This window comes from Xenopus laevis, chromosome 7S, assembly GCF_017654675.1.
Source record: "Xenopus laevis strain J_2021 chromosome 7S, Xenopus_laevis_v10.1, whole genome shotgun sequence".
NCBI classification, from domain to species: Eukaryota; Metazoa; Chordata; class Amphibia; order Anura; family Pipidae; genus Xenopus; species Xenopus laevis.
The window spans coordinates 68,054,596-68,072,503 of NC_054384.1; the positions used below are offsets into that span (position 1 = coordinate 68,054,596).

General features: G+C 38.4%; 1 protein-coding gene across 1 annotated transcript in view; it reads left to right on the top strand.

The window, feature by feature from the left end:
- Positions 1–4,414: 4,414 nt before the first annotated feature.
- Positions 4,415–17,908, top strand: part of LOC108697603 (glutamate receptor ionotropic, kainate 4) — a 332,567-nt gene continuing 319,073 nt past the window's right edge. Inside the window, exon 1 of the mRNA XM_018227788.2 lies at positions 4,415–5,529. The gene's annotated coding sequence lies outside the window, so the exon portion shown is untranslated. The remainder of the gene's footprint in view (positions 5,530–17,908) is intronic.

The following is a 17,908-nucleotide window of genomic DNA, read 5'->3' on the forward strand; positions in this document are numbered from 1 at the left end:
ATAATGGATGTCAACATACTTTTAGCCATATACAGGGGAATATAATAAAAGTCGCAAAGAGCAAAACAATTTGGACCAATAAGACTAAAAATCCACTTCTCGCAATGTAATATTGTTCCTTAAACTGTTATTGCATTGCGAATTTTAATTGCGCATTGCGAATTTTAATTGCGCACTCATAAGAAGTGCTTGAAGGTGTCGTAATCTTTTGGAGCAAACATAATGACTTTTTCAGTAAGAAGTTTTATTACATTGACTGTAAAATTCGCAAACGGTCGTTCACTGTCGGAAGTGGTCGCTAAACAATTTCCGGGCTCGCAAAAGCTATATTAAATTCGCACAAAGCAAAATTTGTTCGCGCAAAGGCATAACTTTTCGCATTGTGAATAGTTTTTCCGTTAGCGATTTTTATTACATTCCCCCGATAGTGTTAGTGCTGTGCTAAAAGGTACAGCAACCCAAGGCAAGTACACTTTGTCTCCACTTTCCAGCCCTTTGCCCACCCACTCACTACATCAACCCCACTACTTGCTCGATATTTTTATACAACCCTTCAATAATTAATGGTATTTAGTCACAAATCTCTAACTGCCTTCTCTTCCTGGATTAAATTACATTTATATGATGCACCCAGATTGATTGGTAAATATATCCTCTCACTGTCAACTCAACTTTTTTCTTTATATATTTATTTATAAAATGTATGTGTACGTACATGCATGCATATATGCATATATATATATATATATATATATATATATATATATATATATATATATATATATATATATATATATATATATATATATATATATATATATATATATATATAAAAACAGGAAGGATTGGTGCACTCAGAATACATGGTTAAAGCCTTGGTGCAGGAACATGAAGTCATGAATACAAATAAACAAAGGAGTCCGCACTCAAAGGTCTTGTGAAGAAAAAAGTGAATTTAATCAACGTTTCGGCTCTTAAACGTGAGCTTTCATATATATATATATATATATATATATATATATATATATATATATATATATATATATGATATACGCATATACGCATGTATGTACGTACACATACATTTTATAGATAAATATATATATATATACAGGTATAATATTTATATAATCTCTTTGTTAAAGGATTAAACAAAGAAGAAGAGAGGAAGTAAAGGGAAAAGGAAAAAGTTGAGTTGACAGTGAGAGGACCATTTTAATCATCAAATGGCATTTCTCAAACCAAGTGATGTAGTCTGCATTCTGCCATTCATGTGTATCCCACTAGTTACACCACTGCCCATGTCTCTCAGGGTCCAGGCACTGTTAGCCAGTCCCAATGCAAGCAACAATTTTATGCAGAATAAACTTTAAAATGTGCAGACGATCACATGATAATATCACATTGAACTACTTTACACAATAATAGGAAGCACTCTCCCAACCACTTTTGATCCTACTCTTTATTTTTTATTAACAAGTATTTTTAGAGCTACATTATATAGGTGCCCCCCTCCGGGTCCCCTTCCGAGCCACCCCACCCCCCCGTTGAGCTGCCCCCCCCCCCCCGTAGCACTGCACTTTATATTTGCCGCGACCAGCCCAAAAAAGGGAGGCCGTGATAGGAAGCTTACTCTGGGGAGCAAATCTAGGGAGTGGGTCTGGGCCGACAGGGCCCACAAGAGCTTGGGGCAGAAAAGGCTCTGGGGCACCAGGTTTTTCCCGGTGCCCTGCCGGCCCAGTCTGACAATTCACTGAATCTTTGTATATTTATACCTATGTATAATAATGCCTGTCCTCTCTGTATGCACTTTTCTGCATTGTAGCATTCTACATTGCTGTGTATTCTAGGATCCACTGCAAGTTGATTGAGCTGTATCGATTGTTTTCTACGTGGGCCTTTTAAAGTGGATATTCGAGAAGTGTCAATGAGTCTTTTACATGATCTGTTAAATTTTCTTTGGGGTGCAGGTGTCACACTGGCTGTTATCCTTCTTTTACATAAACACTTGAGATATACAACTTTTAGAGGGGTATTTACTAATATTTGACTTTTTCTTACTATAACAAAAAAAAATTCAACCGAACTCCCAAACCCCGAATCCCCTTTATTTACCAATAAATCTGATTGAAAAAAATGCAGTGCAGGAAAAAAGGAATTGTGCAACTTATTCGAATTGATGCAAAAAACTATCCTACGAAAACGAGCCCAAAAAACCCTCACAGATCATAAAGGCAAGAAACATCTTCCAATTATTAAAGGGACATGTCATTTACTTGATTACTTGATTTTGACAGGTTTTAGCTGGAGTACTGGAATTGCTGGATATTTAGCAGCTTTGGCGCATAATAAATCGAGTTTTTCCCTCTTTTAAATTCAGTTTTTTTCTCTTTAAAAACGTGACCAGAAAAATTAAAGGTTTCTGCCTCTAAATGTGCACTAAAAGGTAAAATTCTGTAGGCAGCTTTGGCCCAATTTTCAGAAAAACAGTAAATGAAGGGAATTAAATAGTTTGTACCGTGTTCATTGCTGTCAAATTGCTGATGCAATGTAGGGGGGAAGGAGGGTACCCCCAAAAAAATGTATGATCTTTTTCAGCCTATCACCCTTAAAAAAGTAAAAGACGCCAGTGTTTTTTGGGACTTAGAAAGAATTTCAACTGTTTTTGAAGCAAGCCCTATCTACTCTATTGCACTTCGCCTGGTCTGAGGTGGCGATCGCAAGTCTGGCGCAAGAGGTAACATTCAGTAAAATGCACGTTAGTGAATTAGCGTAGTTACGTCCCTTCGCCATAGCGCAACTTCGCCTGGCGTAAGGGTGCAAAGTAGCGCTAGAGTAGGTCCACTTTCCTAGCGAATTTACGCCAGCACCCATAAGTAAATCGGCAAAGTAACGAAATTACATCACGCGTTGGCGAATTTGCGCTAGCGTTAGCCGCTATTGTGAATTTGACCCATAGAGTCATGTGTTTGCAGCCCTTATTTGTTTGTTGTGGAAATGCTAAATGTACTGTGTGAGGTGCAATAAATACATGGATAATCTAAGAAAGATAAGCTGGTCTGTGTCATTGTTTGTGTATATGAATAAATACAGATGGAGCGCAGCCACAGCCAGAACGCTGATATACGGGTCAGTTACTTGTTCACCACTAGATGTCTCCATATACCCCTTTAAAATGCAGTCTGACTGTAAGCCATAAAACTACTGGCACCCCATGTTGTGTTTATATACTGGGAATGGATACATAATAAATGGAAGATGCATTGCAAATGTATAGCTTTCCCCATGCATCCATCACTTAGTGCTATCTGCATTCACCTAGTGTTCTAGTAAAACTTCAATTTCTTTTTTCCCATCTGCGTGATGTTGCTTCTTACCAAAATGCCTGCTACATTTATGTCCATACCACCCTAATCAAACAGCAGCTTCTGTCATCATTATAACGTTCAACTTTGCACATTCCCTTCAGCTAAAAGTATGTCAGTAATTTTGGTCATTGAAAAACATTAACGTTGCACCTGAAATCCTTTGAAGCCGCTGGAGCAGGGGGATATGATCGGAGGCATGACCTGGGTGCATGGGAGACATGGCTGGGGAAGAGGTAGGTGGGGCTGGAGTTGAAGGAGCCTTATGCACCAGGATCATTTTAGCTCTGGGCTGGTATTTCTGAAGACAGCATCAGGCCATGGGTTAGATCCTCTCCCAGTGGGTGTGCATAACCCTCAATAGTCATCTGATGTTTGGGTGCCAAATAATCAGATTAGTCCAATCTGGCCCATTACCTTACCGGATGGCTAATTGAGCTGTTTCTGGGTGGCTGTTTTACCAACAATTCATTGTTTAGAACATGAAAAATGTGGCCCCCAGAAACTAGCACCCCTGGTTTAACATAGCCCTTATTTTCAGCCTAGACATTACAATTCTTCTACAAGTAGAGAGTGTGCAAACTATACATTTGCTTCTTGCACTCGTTTCTTCTTGTCTGTCACTGGTATGGACAGATTGAACTTTGTGTAATAAATGTCAACTTGACTCCCCTCTTGGCTCTGTCCTATCACAGTTCAGTTTGATACCAGAGAAAGAGATCATGGGCTGAGAGGCAAACTATAGAAAGAGAGGATATAGAATCGAAACGTGGCTTTCAGCTGTGGCAGCACAACTGTACAATCAATGTATTAAGTTTAATTGGGGTGAGGGTCACTGCTCCTTGTTGTGAGACACTGTACCTTTAGTGCTAATGGGAAAGTAAGAAACTCTATACATTGTAATTAGCAAGTGATATATTAGAATATGCCAAAAAACACACACCATGCCTGCAAGCAATGTTTCAACCACAGGCTGGATGCTACACAGAGAACTTCATCTGTGGAACAACCCATTCAAAACGTTTGTTTGCTGTCAAATGTGAAGCCTCTAGCTGTGCTTGAACTTCATTTCCCAGCATTCTCTGCCAGTCTATAGTCTGCTAGACTGTAGCAGCAGATGTTTTGCAAACAGTCCTAAATATGCAGTAAATACTTGCCTGTTCCCTCCCCAAATCACTGCAGTCACTCAATTTGGCCACACCAGCCTCCAATCTAGTTCTCAACATCTGTAAGGCCACTAGCATTCTGGATTAGGAGGCTTTCTCATATTAAGTAAACGATTGAATGTGCATTAACATACGACTGCATTCTTGTAAGGACTATTTGCCATACCTGCCATTGGTACTTTCAATAGAATCTGCCCATAAACCCAGCAGAAGAGTAAACAGAGGAGCACAAAACATTTCTTTTGGAATGCAGAAAAATAATACAATACTCTAAAGGGAACAGAGGCAATCTACTTTCTTTAGACTTCTTTCCTTCCAAGTTTGTCTTTTTTCCTTACATCCCCTGCCATGTGTGCTTCTTCCCGACTTATTCATTCTCCACTATTTGAATTCTGTTCCTTCTGTCAATCAGTGCACCTCCCTCCCTGGCTCATTTTCTCTCTACTTATCATCGGCTCTCCTTTTCTTCCCAGCTCTATTCTATCCCTTAGCACATTTTCTTAATCTCTCAAATGTTGTCTCTCTTTTTCTTCCTTCCTATTTCCATCACTCTCGGACTAGTATTTCCCCCCTGTCTATCCTTCCTTCATACCCCCTCCTCTTCCCATGCCTCTGTCTTCTCCATAGCCCCCTTTTTTCTATCACTCCCTCCCTTCCTCTCTATCCTTCTCTACACAGCTACCTATTTCCTCTGCCTCTGTCTCTCGCCCTCTGCCTGTGCTGGATCCTGGATATTTCTAAAGGACGACAGGGACTGCCTTTCTGTCGTATTCTCAGTCTCTCCTTTCTGCATCACCCCCAGATGTGCTTTGTGCTGCATTTGGGAGGCAGTGTCTGGGACATGACACCAGCAGCAGAATGAAGCATGGAAGAGAAAGAAAGGGAAGGCATGGACTGTGCCCCTTTCTCCGACATCATCACCTTCTGTAGATGTTTGCAGAAGAGACCCTAAAAACAGGTGGGAACACGCACAAGTTGAAGGGAAGCATTGCAATGAGGTTAGTGTATGTATTTTGTAAGAGTGTCTATTGGGATAATTGGGGGTCCTTTATAAGATATATTTGGGCTGGGACTAATATCTCACTGCATCTCCACACATTCAATTTTTGTTTATTGAATGCACTTGACAAAAGTTATTTCATAGGTTGCAGTTTGTGGTGCCACCAAGACATCCCCCCTCCAGACTGTAATCAATTGCAATGAGTGACTTTAAGGTTGTGAGCATACCAGCACAGTCACTTGAATCATTTGCCTCTACAGGAATCCTAGTCAATCCAGTGAATCTCATTGTGCTTAGTTACAACTCCCATTATCCTTAGCTAGCCAGTTACTCACGGATCAGAAGCGTCGCAACTGAGCAACAGCTGGAGAGTTGCAGGCTTTCGTTTCCTGGACTAATAGTAAATGTTTGTTGAATAATGCACCCATTTGCTATCTGAAGAGAGTGGGAGAGAGTGGAAGCACCAGGCAGTGCAGTCTAATAGATTCTCCGGTGACAGCAAAGTCTTTAATGCATTAAAACCGATCAATCAGTTTCTGATTAGTGTTACATTATCAAATACATACTGTACTTTTAATTATTGGAAAAGGTACAATACCTTGATCAGTGACAGCCATCTTTATTTCACCCTCTGTTTTCAGAAAATTAAAGATGTACTTAATGCATCTTGCAGAGGGTATCTGGCAAGTGCTGAAAAAGTTGCCTAAAATAAGGCATTAGGCAGTTCTTCCCCTCACGTGGAATGTGTTGTGTGAATGAGAAGGGACATTGCTGGCTTATTAGCTGAGATCTTGGGAATCGCGATGCAACTCCCTACTCTTCCGGCAATTACTGTGTATTTTGAAAGGTGGGGGTTAAGGGGAATAAGGGGTATAGTGAATACATGTCTGCTGTCTGTGTACATGCTCTGGTGTGTATAGGGAGGCTGACTTGAGACTGCACTACTGCAGATGCATATTTATATTTGTTTTGCTGTAATTAAAATGCAGCCCCCTTCTCTGTTTCCATATGGGATGTATGAGGCTGAATTGCCAATGAGGCAGCATGCAAGCTCTAAATAATTTGCAACTAGAGTTCTAGTCCATGGATTTACTACCTTGCAGATGAATATAAAATTCCTCTAGGCTGGAAATAAAGGTCACAGATCTGAGGTTTTAAAGACTAAAGATAAAGAGTAGGCAATGTGGGCTAAGTGGATTTTGCTCTGCTTTTATTGAACATTTTTGTGCATGTATGAATTCAAGTGCACCTCAGCATCACAGGCCATATATAAACAAGGACAGCTAATAACTGCTAGCATGTATAAATCAATTAAAAGCAACCAAAATAGGATCAGTCTTGTTTATGAGTTACACACTTGATTTCTCTATATCTAGATTTCAACTTTAAGCCTTTTACGTGTTATGGCTGAGCAATGGATTCAGATCACCTCTCTTGTTAGTTTGGTCCATTAACCCAATACACTTTGGGTCTGTAAATATGGAGAAAATGAAGTTTCCCTTGGTTTAAGGATTGCTTTACAAGATAATAGATGTCAGACAAACCAAAATCTCCTTTCAATTGTCAGTTAATGTTTTTTGTCTAGTCCATGCTTTTTTTTTGCATAAAGGTTAGACTGTTACCCTATGACCTTGAGAACTTTTCTAGAAAAGCCTTGTGCCCAAAATGCAAGTGTATTTTATTCATTCCGAGAGAGTAGCAAGTAGTCTGCGTGCGTGTGTCTGGTCACTGGTGGCTCTGGCTATGCAATGAATGCAGCCTTTTGTATTTGTTTTGGAGCAACAGCGTTTAAATGCCAATAGGTTCTGCAGTGAGGGAGGAGGCAGTCTATCTCAGTGTGGATCCCAGGTCAAAATTTCGTTTTTGAACATTTAGAGAGGTTGTTGAACTACCAGTTCCAGCATCCCGTGACTTTTAGAAGCTTTAAGGTGATGCAGATTTATATTTGTAGAACAGTGGTAGGACCTGCAACCTAGGAATCAAGTGCATTTACAAGGAGAAGGCAAAGGTGTGTGTGTGGGATCCAAATCTGCAGTTTAATCACAGTCTTATTGGCCTAGGCTTATGCCAATATGCTGCTTTGGTATTTGGTATTATTTCTGTCTAACCATGTGCCTTAATACAGTATGAATTTCCAGGAGAGAGAGCTGCTATACTTAGACTGGGCATGCTGTGCATTAAGGCAGAGATGCACAACCTGTTGCTCTCGTTCTGAATCACATTCCCAAGTATGGGTTGTGGGCTAGCGTTTCAAAATCATTGACTCCAGGGAGTATTCACATCCTAATATTAGTGCAGAATTTGTGGGTTGTTGTAAACGTATAAGCAGGAATTAATTGGATGCAATGATTAGTGGAGTTTTATCTTTGTTTATAACACTATCAGTGCAGCTGTCACCTGTACTTTTATTCACATTCCCAGCAGCTGTATCTGACAGTATCACTGAATTTATTCATACCCTATGATTTTGATGTCTTTTACTCATATGCATGTAAAGTTTAAGCTTTAATGGCTGCTTTAGATTACTGATAGGTCCATCTTACAACTAAATGCCAACTGTGTTGACCTTTTTAACTCAATGAAGAAAACAAGCAATGGTTGGTATTGGTCGGGTACATATATCCCTTACCTTCTCTGACAACAATCCATATCAATCCATTCTATGCAATATCATGGGACATGTAGCTTGCACAAGACATGTTTTTTCTATATCGCTTCTCAGTTGTATTTAGCATGATCAACGGTTATGTAGCTTGGCTGGTTGCCATTTCGGAGGTATAGTCTATGAAATGTTGTATTGTGCTTTAAATGATTACTAGAGCTTTGTTTTGAGTAACTGTTGAAAGCTGCAATGTATAATGTATATTACTGCCTTTATGGCAGGATATATATCTACTGTAGATGCTCTTTTCATATTGACCAAACAATTTTAAACATTGAAAGCTATATTGCTGAAGCAAATATGCCTTTTTTTATCCCAGTTTGATTCTGTTGGTTTATAAGGTTCTGTAAATGACTGTACAGTTATGGTGGTGGCTATATGAATAAAGATCCATTGTTCCAGTTCTGGAATACAGAGAAAGTCATTTTGTATTACAAAAGAAGCCCATATCTGTCTCTATTTGCTCTAGCTGGACCTGAAGAAAATGATGTCAATCTATGAGAGGCCCAGTGACATATCACTAAAAAGCTTGGGCAACACTCCTCTATAGCTTCATGTAAGACATTCCAGATTTCTATAACTAGCACAGCTCAAATAGTTTTTGTAACTAACCCAAAGTTATGTTACGCTAACTTTGAGAGGTATTCATTTCCAGAAAGCCATGAAGAACACCCTAGTGAGATCACCAGACCAGAAGAAAAGACAAATATTGCTAATTTCTTTAGTTTTCTTGCTTCACATGGAAGGTGCCAGAAGAAACTACTGTTAATATAGAGAATAGAATGTCCAGTTCAAATATTTACAGAACCGCAACTCATTGATAATGTGTCAGATTTAAGGGGGCTTAAATGGAGCATGTATCTAATCCTTATTCGTTTCAAGCCCTTGAGATTTTATATAATGCTAATGCAGTAAATATTTCTTATCAGCCCTTAATACCCCTCTTGCTTGTGGCTTAATTATCTATTTTTACGCATTGCGAGCATCTTGGATTGGTTTTGTAATAAAACCAATTGATTAGTAATAAAGTAATAAAGGGTTCATTAGTAAGGGGCCACTGATTCACGTTCATGGCTGCCATTCTGAAGGAAAGTTTAGAAAGACTACTGTCATGGGAAAAAACATTTTTTCAAAATGAATCAGTTAATAGTGCTGCTCCAGCAGAATTCTGCACTGAAATCCATTTCTCAAAAGAGCAAACAGATTTTTTTTATATTGAATTTTAAAATCTGACAGGGAGCTAGATATTTTGTCATTTTCCCAGCTGCCCCTGGTCATGTGACTTGTGCCTGCACATTAGGAGAGAAATGCTTTCTGGCAGGCTGTTGCTTTTCCTTCTCAATGTAACAGAATGTGTCTCAGTGAGACATGGGTTTTTACTATTGAGTGTTGTTCTTAGATCTACCAGGCAGCTGTTATCTTGTGTTAGGGAGCTGCTATCTGGTTACCTTCCCATTGTTCTTTTGTATGGCTGCTGGGGGGGGGGAAAAGGGAGGGGGTGATATCACTCTAACTTGCAGTACAGCAGTAAAGAGTGATTGAAGTTTATCTGAGGAAATTGACAATATGTCTAGCCCCATGTCAGATTTCAAAATTGAATATAAAAAAATCTGTTTGCTCTTTTGAGAAATGGATTTCAGTGCAGAATTCTGCTGGAGCAGCACTATTAACTGATTCATTTTGAAAAAAAATGTTTTTCCCATGACAGTATCCCTTTAAGTAAGAGAAATAACAGCCTGCCAGAAAGTAGTTCCATCCTAAAGTGCAGGCACAAGTCACATGACTGGGGCAGCTGGGAAACTGACAAAATATCTAGCCCCATGTCAGATTTCAAAATTGAATATAAAAAAAATTGTTTGCTTTTTTGAGAAATGGATTTCAGTGCAGAAGTCTGCTGTAGTAGCACTATTAACTGATGTGTTTGGAAAACAACATGTTTTCCCATGACAGTATCCCTTTAAGGGTCGAATTGAAACTTCTAATTCAAATTTTCCATTTTTTTTTTGTTGTCAAAACTTTCAATTTCGAATTGTGAATTATCCAAACTTGATTTAAGTTTTAATAAAAATTTCGAGATTTAGCAAACGCTGGCCCTTTAAATATTTGGATTTGACTATTCCCACCTAAAATCTGCCGAGTTCATGTATAAGTCAATGGGAGAGGTCCAGGCATCAATTTGGCCATGTTCCTAGCTTTCCTGACATTCAAAACCTATAATAGAGTTATAATTGCAAAAAACAACAAACATTTGCAAGATTTAAAGGAAAAGTAAACCCTCAGAATGTTTTCCTTTGCCGATCTTTTTCACAGTTCCTCCACTGGATCATCAAATCAAGATATAATATCCTAACATTCAACTTTTTTTTCGGGGAAAAAACTCGAGGCGAGTATAGTCGAATTTGATTCAAATTCGAGTCAGTAAAATTTGTGTGAGTAGAGTTAAAAACAACTCACATTAATTTGAAATTCAACCTTTAATAAATATGCCTCCCCTTGTATTTCTGGTACTAAACAGTACTGATGATTTGTGGGCTCTATTGATCTGTACAGGAGTACAGTATATCATTAGTATTTATTTATGGCAGTGGTCACTTACACCAGTCCTCCTATAAGCTGTTTTGGCCTCTACAACTGATCTATATATCATGGGTCAGTATCACTGATCATTTAGATTATGGTACTGCTGAATTGTTTGTGTTTGACTTGCACATAGTTCATGTATCCCTGCAAGAAATGTAGTTTGCTCTGTCTCAACGTCTCAAAGCACTCCCCACCAACATTGGCGTTTGAAAGCAATCTAATTAGCACCAATCCAGTCAAATAATAATGAGCGGTGCTGCTATACGTCATTACATTTTCCTCTTTTGCACTAATACATGTAGAGTTAAGAGCTGTAGTTTATTCTATTTGCTAATGTGTTGTGCTGTATTTGGCAATGAATGTATGGGTGGGGGGGGAGACAAATTCACCCCTAAATGCTTCTCCTGAAAACAACCAAATTAACAAAATTATAGGAAAAGGCTCATGTTATTCATGACTGGACAATATCTCCAAATTGTGTTAGTCCGTTAATTGGAGATATTACAGGCCTGCCTTCGCTACTAGAGCCGTGTTTTAGATTATTTAATGTGCCATTAAAAGCAAAAAACCCAATTTCCTCATTAAAATTAATATCACTTTGTCTTCTGCAAGGTATTCTATATTTGAATACTGCAAGAGGAACTGGTGGAGAAAGCCAAGCTTTAAAGCATTTAAATAAGGAATGTCTTTGCTGAAAATAACATGTAATGATACAAATTGCTGATTATTCTTTCACACCGATGGTAACAGGGAAGAGCAAGACCTTAAAGCTACTGATCCAGTAGTATTGAGGCCAGGTAGGGGTCCTTGCCCAATTTTTAGTATATGTGTATATTAAAGCTATGTACATTCTTGGCCGTCTCCTCTACTCCTTTCAGAACCACCGTCTTTTTATACCATCCACTGCCATCTCTAATGTCCCTTTTTCCTACCTCCCTGAATACCTCCATAAGGAGCTCTCATTCAATCTACTTAAGAAAAAAACAATCATGTTATCCACCCACCCATTTAGACTGCAAGCTCTGCAGGGCAGGGACCTCCTTCCTATTGTGTCTCTTTCCACATAGCGCTTAATCTCTGTGTATTTATACATGTATTTATTATAATACATGTCCTCCCTCTGTGTACTTTGTACATTGCACAGTGTATTATTTAGTGCTCTCTGCAACAACGTCAATCAAGTCCATGGCACTGCATTGCTGATGCAATTCCACAATTCAGTTGTGCAACTTATAATGCTGATAGCAGATACCTAGGGAATCTGCATGTATTTAAGCAAAATTGGAAGATGTGCATAAATTAGCAAGGGGAAGCAAAAGTTGTTCGCTAGTTAAGATTGTTGAGTCAATATATCGTTAAGTCAATATATAAACTGTCAGAAGCTCAGGGGCAGATTTACTAAGGGTCGAAGAGAATTTTCGAATTTAAAGACTTCAAATTTCGAACTAATTTTTGGGTACTTCGACCATCGAATAGGCCTAAATTCGACTTCGACTTTGTTTCGAAGTAAAAAAGTTTGACTTCGAAAATCGAAGTACTGTCTCTTTAAAAAAGTTTGACTTCCATCGACTTCCACCTTAATCCTGCCGAATTGCAATGTTAGCCTATGGGGACCTCCTAGAACCTATAGCCAACATTTGGCTAAGTTTGTAGAAGTCGAAGTAAAATCGTTCAACCGATCGATTAAATCCTTCGAATGGTTCGATACGAAGGTTTTCATCGTACGATCAAAGTATTTTACTTCGACCGAATATGGCCAAATTCGATTAAAAAAACTTCGAATATCGAAGTATTGCAATTCGATGGTCGAATTTCGAAGTTTTTTACACTTTGAAATTCGACCCTTGATAAATCTGCCCCTCAATGTGAGTTTTGGCTTCAAGTTGATGGTCCAAAGCTAAGCATAAACGAAAACTTATCCAGAGGGAAATCTCAAAGGGATTCTCAGCTAAAATGTTTAATAAGGATCTAGCTAAGAAATATGTTGGCAAGATTTCCGATGCTCATGGTAGAAAGAAAAGTCAAAGGAAAAGCTAATGTTAATACACACATTTATAAAGCCTCTTTGGATGTAGTCTCCTGTGTAATTGCTCTGCAAAGGCGTTTAATTTGTTTTATAGACTTTATCTAGTCTGACAGGGAAGTTATGCTTTAGCTTCTTCCACAATAAATACTTCTCTGCAGTAGCCTTCTCTTGTCACATAGGTACCATCTAGTAGTGGTGTCACTAGGATGGCAGCACCTACAACTTTTCCATCGCACAAAAGTTTTCCAAGTGTTCAAAGCTTAAAGAAAAACTATACCCCCAAAACAAATACTTAAAGGGCATGTAAAGGCAAACAAATAAAATCCCATTTTTACTTTCTTTAATGAAAAAGAAACCTATCACCAATATACTTTAATTAAAAAATGTGTACCGTTTTTATAAGTAACCTGACTGTATGCAGTGAAATTCTCCCTTCATTTACTGCTGTGGATAGGAATTGTCAGATGGTCCCTAACTGCTGAGCAGGGAAACAATCATACTTATGAACAGCAGGGGGAGCCCCCGCCTTTCTTCCCAGCCATGCAGAACTCAAGCAGCTTTGTTTATGACGATCCCTAAGCAGCCCAGACCACACTGAGCATGTGCACAGTCTTAGTCTTGCAAAGATGTTTAACAAAGTTACAAGATGGTGACTCCCTGTAGCCAACTTTGAAAGCATAAATTATTTGTTTGATTTGGCTTGTGGTGCCGTAAGTTCATGTTTATATTTATTATACAAAATACAGCATTTCTAGCCTTATTCTATTTTAGACTTTACATGCCCTTTAAGGAACAGATAGTTTACATCATATTAAGTGGCATAATAAAGAATCTTACCAAACTGGTGTATATAGTAAATATTGTCCTTTTACATCTCTTGAACCACCATTTTGTGATGGTCTGTGTGCTGTCTCAGAGATCACCTGACCAGAAATACTACAACTCTAAGTGTAACAGGAAGAAGTGTTGAAGAAAACAACAGAACTCTGTCTGTTAATTGGCTCATGTGACCTAAGAAGTATAGTTTGTTTGGTTTGTTTGTGTGCACAGTGATCGTATGATCCCAGGGGGTGGCCCATTTTCTATTTATGATTAACCAATGGCACATACTACAGGTATGGGACCTCTTATCCAGAATGCTCAGGACCTGGGGTTTTCCGAATAATGGATCTTTCTGTAATTTGGGTCTTCATGCCTTAAGTCTACTAGAAATTAATTTAAACATTAAATAAACCCAATTGGCGGGTTTTGCTTCCAATAAGGATTAATTATATCTTAGTTGGGATCAAGTACAAGCTACTGTATTATTATTACAGAGAAAAAGGAAATCATTTTTAAAAATTTGGATTATTTGGATAAAATGTAGTCTATGGGAGACAGCCATTCCGTAATTCAGAGCTTTCTGGATATCGGGTTTCCCGATAAGGGATCCTATACCTGTACTAGAAAAGTAAATTATTATGAAAATGGTTTATTTACATGAAGCTGTTTTATGCAATATCTTTTTATAGAGACCTACATTGTTGCACCTACAGCCATCACCAAAAAATGCCTTCAAGCAAGGATATGTGTATGATACTGGTAAACAGCCAATGAAATGGATGTTCAGGTAAACAAGCAACATACAACATTTTTCCATAACACATGAATCTCCTAAAAGGAATAAGTACTTGCATTTAGAAAGCATCGTGGCCCAGAACCGGGCCGCGGACAGTCCTGAACTGGGCTGCCGAGCCTAGCCCGCAATTAATGCATCGGATGCTGGTGCGCCGAATCGGATGCGCAGTTGCCGTTGGCCCTCCCGAACCTTCCTGTTGGTGTCACATTGTGCTACAAATGAATATTATCTTTAAAAATAGCCCCTTTATTGGAGCCTCCCATAGATGTAATCTGGTTTCTGTCTGTGTTTCAAATGGGGGGTGGGCGTGTCCTAACAGTCCCTGCCAGAAGCACAGTAGGCCAATCACAGCCCTGCAGTCACACAAGCGAAGACAGGCTTCAGTTCCCTACCAGGTCAGCCTAGCTGCCGACTGGTTCCTGTCCTACAGTGCAGTGTGCTGAGTACCGCAGGTTTCCCTGCACAGCCTGGGAAAGGAGGCAGCAGAAAGTGGAACAGATAGGTGGAACTAGCTGGGGTTTTACAATAATTTTCAATTAAGTAACTGCTTTTTGAAGAGCATTCCTTCTATATCCAAATGAGTAAAATGCACTGGTACCTTCTTGTTTTTTCCATAAAATGTCTCCTTTAATATCAAACAAGGGAAAGTTGTGCTCACCACTAATTTTTAAAAACATTAGGCGGGGGTGTAATGAGGCTGTGACCACAAAAATACATATAGACAAATAATACAAGAGGTTCTCTGCACTCAACCCATTATCAATATATTTAAGACAGAGACATTTTGTGCAGTATGCACCCTTCCCAAGCTCCCACCCTTCCCAACTATAGTCAGGTGATCCCTCTGGTGTCTAATAAAAGGGCAGCCAAGTTTGGGAGTTTTACTTTGAAAGCAGCTAGTAAGTTGCAGGTAAAACCTAGTCCCTTTGTAAAATGTATAATGAAGCAATAGAATTCTTAATGAATCAGATAAAATTGAGCGTAGGACTGGCCAGATATGGGATGACTTTGACGTAGTTGGCCAGCTTAAATATATTGCAATATATGGACAAACAATCCCTGTTTTGTTTAAAGGGTAAGGCATTTTTTAGTAGCAGTATGCACAAAATGTCTCTGTCTTAAATATATTGATAATGGGTTGAGTGCTGAGGACCTCTTGTATTTGTCCTTTAATATCAGACATTGAAACAAATATTTCTATTTATTTTATTTCCGCTCTGTAAAATGTTTTTTTTTCTGATCATATTCATTTGCATATCTATCTATTAATTAGGTTGGCAATCTGTGATGAGAGCTGGGCCAAATTTACAGCTATCACATTATAAGAGGTTGATGAATTCTTCAATAATTGAAGCTGTGGTTGGCTAATGTGACACAGGGATCCTGTACTGTAGAAAATAAATTGAAATTATGGGAAACACCTGTAATCAAATGTGAGCCGAGTTCCTGTTCAAGGAATAATGCTTTAAGTATTGGTTATTTAAATGTGCATCATGTGCAAATGTTGTATATTTCTATACTAATGACTAGTTATGTAGGTAGTCTCTGACATGTACAAGTATGCCATCACTGTACTAATATGCAAATGAAAGAAAATGCATCTGTCAGCACTGTCTAGCACCTTTTCTACCCATCAGTCCTCCAATTTAGTTTGGTTACATTACTGCAATAAAGTTACTAATGTACCATTGGCGTCCACAGAAAATTTTGCAGAGTAGTAATAAAAGTATTGCAAATAATTAATTTTATATCAATATTTTGGTGGACACAAAGCTTGAGTGTTAGCCTGCATTATTTTTTCAATTATAACATTTGTTAAAGCCACTCACCTGTGACATACACATTGCTGCCCATTCCACAATAACAGAGTTTTCAAAAATCGGAAAGATCTGGGACGCACAAATGGAGCGACTGGATAGTTTGACTCTCTAGTTGAACAGTCAGGGCCCAGGTGCTCTAGCTCCAAATCTTTAGCTTAAAGGAGCCGATAACTGTAAACGTTGGATGGTTAGACACTCGAAGAACACTCAAATGAATACATTCAATATGAAAATATGTACAGAAATGATTTGACACATATGTACGCCAAGTCTTAATTTACAGGGTCATGCCTAAAACTAATACTAATACTAAGACTAAAGATTATAATGGAGACTGAGGGAGACTTGTTCAGAGAATATTCCATGAATGTACCGATGCAGTCCATTTTCAAAGGTATTTTCCAACCTGCCTGATAAACATTTGGATGATTTTCAGCTACAGTATATATATCTATCAGGAGGTACACACAGCTGCAATAGATAGATGCTCACAACTGGTAGGAATATTTAAAAACTAGCTTTATTTAACATTAATCCTGATGTGTTTCATGTCTTCTGACACATAATCATAGTCTCCCCGTACACAGGACAATAAACTAGCAACTCGGTATGTACAGGCGAGTCAGCAGTTTTATTGGCCTTAGCATGAAATGTGCAGGGCGTGTTTTCACAATGAAAAATTGTGCATATTCACATTTAAAACAGTAGGCAGAACTACGATACACATAAATATGTCATCTTTGGTTTTCCAAATCATGCAAAGTAATGCTTCTTCCCAATAAATACAGCACTGTCTGCATTCAGCAGAATTGTATTTAGGAGAAATGGGCTTGGGCAGGTAAGTAATAATCCCTAGTGTTGCTCCCTTGCTGCAAGTTAATGAGCCTTGTCCTTACAGCCGGCATATAGGAAGCCATAAGCACAGGGCTTTGTTAAATTCAGGTTACACACAAATATCCTGATGCACTATGGGTTGTGAATTTGCAAGGATTTCCTTAATGCCCCTAATGTTTTATTTGGTAAATATAGCACATGAATTACCCATTGGCAATCACTAATGTAATATTATATATACAGTATAATATACTGTATAATACTTTACACTACAATCCCTAAAATGTATGGTCTGGGATTTTGGTGAATTTTGAATCTTTAATGCAGTATATGATTGGACACAACTCTTTGCATTTTTATAAATCCGTACAATACATGTATATTTCTAACAGTTCTTGTGTGTGAAAATAAAATGCCCATTGGGTTGTTGTTGTTGTTGTTGTTGTTGTTACTAATGATTTTGGTGTATCAGTGGTTGCACTGTTTCACAGTTAATCCTATCAGTATTACATAATACATTTTTGTTCAGAAGATTACATTTTGCTATATCGCTAATATAAAAATGATTATATATTTCTCACGCTCATTTTGGTTTTGCTGTGTTCAGTGCTGGGCTTGAGCCTCAATATTTCCGTCCAGTCCTTAGCATTAAATGCAATTTCTTGATAAGTATATGGGTCATTTGCTTAATGCAGTTTTGATCATTTACCCCATTAAAATGCCTTACCAAGACACAGTCTAGGAATTTATAGGACATTGTGCAGGAAAAAAAGTTCCTTCTCTGCTTCAAAGTAGATACCATAATCAGTATGTGGTTTCATTTATAGTTGTGTGGTG